Below are 3,024 nucleotides of genomic sequence, written 5' to 3' on the forward strand. Positions count from 1 at the left end.
AGCTTAGATTGTGAGCATACGTGGCAATGATATTTTCCTCTCACCGCTTAGCCCAGTGTTTGCCACGTCATGTTTGTAGACACTGTCATCCACATACATGCATACATGTATATGGATGTATTTAATGCTAATATAAATACGCATCGGTCACATCATCCCATAGGTGGGCGTCATAATTGTCCTTTAAACACGGTTCAGTTAAAAATATGTAAGAATTTTGATTCCGGAAGGAATGTATAAATATGGTAATAACAATAACAGAAATGTTTATTTTTCAACATTTTAAATAATTTTATTTTGATATATTATTATAAATATTTTATGTTATCATATAAAATATAATTTAAATATTTTTTTGAATTAATTATTACAAAATTTTAATATTTTATTAATATAATAATTTATGGTTAGATGATTATACTATTAATATGTTTTAATTTTTTTCAAATAATATATTTTTAAAAAAAATTGTATTTGAAAAATGTGTGAATAATATCATTACATATTAAGTTCGAGGGATAAGAATAATATAATTGTAATAATAACTTAAAAATTAGTGGAAGTTTTTTGTTTGTAAGGAAAGATACAAGAGAAGGAACAGTTGGACGTAAAATATTAAAGATTGATTTATTTTTATTAAAAAGATTTATATTTCATCTTCAACCGTATTTGGAATTTTTGTAGAAATTAAAATATATAGCAATGACTTTCAAAATTTCCCTTTTACAACTTTTACTTTTGTATTTAACTTCTGTATATGTTTTAAATTTATTTGTCGTATAAAATCGTTTTATTCAATTTTCATGGTTTGCAATATTTCAGTTACATTTTTACTAAAATTAATTACTTTTAATTTAGTTTATATACTTTCCTATTACTTCATTTATTTTTTAATTTAACAAGAGTATAATTAACGAAACTGACAACAAAATGTTAAAAATAATCATACATGTATAAATTAAATTAAAAATAATCTCACGGATAAGGAAACAAATTATTTTAACATGAAATTACGGAAATAACCGAAACATGTTGAGTTCGTAATATTTTATATATTGGTTGTTCCAATTGGAATAAAATATTACTTTATGGAGCATTGGTGGCTGAGTGTGCACGCTTTGACTTTTTCCAGAGTAACACGAGTTGTTCTCATATAATTATAACTGTTTGTGTTACTCAAAATTAATTTCTCTTAATGCTGTATATATTTTTAATGTGAATTTTGGGGTTGAAATTAATTTAAGTTTATATTTCAATTATGTTTAATGATTTAAAATTAATTTTATCTAATATATTTTTAATACAAATAGACATGTAATTCCATGAAATTATTATAAAACAATTTTCACTCACAAATTTAAATATAGTGTATTAAGATAACGAAATAAAATTTTATAACATGTTAAAAATTTCTAAAATTTTTATTAATAATAATTTTAATAAAATAATTATTAAATTTATAAAATCAACTTTAATCTTTAGAGCCGAAGTTAAATAACTAAGAGTAATAAATTTATTAAAAATTAAATATTCATCACTTTAAAATATAAAAAGTAATAAATATTATATTTTTAAATAAAAAATAATATATTTAAACATTTAAACTCAACTTTAAAAATCAAAATTTTAATTTATAGCGACACGTGTATAATTGAGTGGTTGATATTCTGAGGAAATATCTGGTGGGGGATGCTTGCATCTCGCAAGATATTTTTCTTCGAGTCTAGTGTGTGGACTCGGTACTACGTGGCCCAATCACATGCTAGGTTAAGATATCTTTTCGAGCATTTTCAATTTCTTTTATGCTGGTGGGCCACTCTAAAATCCACCCCCATGATGATCATGCAACATGCTCATGCTCATGTTTATGCATCATTCTTGTCAAGGACAAAAAAAAAAAGTAATGCGAATCCATCATCAAAGGAGCAATGCTCATGTTTATTTTAATTATACTTGTTCGTCTATAATTATAAAAACAAATATTTATATTTTCAGAATTTTAAAAATAAGAAATAAATTATATATTCTAAAAAATTTAAAATCGTAATATTTTTAAAATTATTAATAAACTATATTAATTTCAAAAAATATACATAATCTTTTGAGTTAATTTATTCCACTTGAAAATACTATCCAATATTTCTATATATAATATTAAAATTCTTCTAATAGGTTGTTACATGGTAGTTTTCTTTCAAAAAAATAAGTTAATTAATTACTTGTTATTTATATTTTTATTAAAGTATTTGAATTCCATAAATAGTGATTTTAATTAACGTTGGAAAACTAATATTTAAGTTCAGTTCTTTATAAATTATATTTGAATCACAAATAAACTAGCTGAAAAAAAAATTGAATTATTTTAAATGTTGTATTTACACTTCACTTTAATTTTTAAGTCTTTTTGTTTCCTAAGAATTTTTAAGTCTATTTCGAAACATAATATTAAAATCACTTCTATTAAATTAGAATAAGTTACTCCCTCTATTTTATATTAAATGGTACTTAAGTACTTTTTTTTATTTCTCTCTAGTAATATATCATTTTAAAATATAAAAAATATAAATTTTTTGTCATAATTTATTTATTTATTTGAGATAATTTTTTGTGATTTAACTACTCTAATGTAAGTGATTTAACTAAAAAATGTAATAATTTTAATAAAATTATTTTACTTGATCATAATAAATAGTAAAATTAGCAGTTTAAATGGGAAGGATTGGGTATAAGCAGCGAATGAGTAAACGAGCATAGTGGAGAATATATGTGAGAGCAATAAGCATCTGAGGAAATTTCTAGAGAGTGGAAATTTCTAGAAGAACATAAAATAAGCAGAATCGGAAGGCACAGCATTGACAGAGTGAAAGAAGAAAGGAACTCACGATTTCACTAAAAAATAAAATAATGGAAAATAGAAAAGCGATGGCATTGTGTGACGTTAGGAGGCGTACACCTGTGAAATGAATGATTAGCTTATTTGGGCGCAGCACATCATCGTCACTTTCTCAGGGTCGGCCAATGATA

The sequence above is a fragment of the Abrus precatorius genome, unplaced genomic scaffold (genome assembly GCF_003935025.1).
Source record: "Abrus precatorius isolate BTA unplaced genomic scaffold, Abrus_2018 Scaffold5, whole genome shotgun sequence".
Classification (NCBI taxonomy): Eukaryota; Viridiplantae; Streptophyta; class Magnoliopsida; order Fabales; family Fabaceae; genus Abrus; species Abrus precatorius.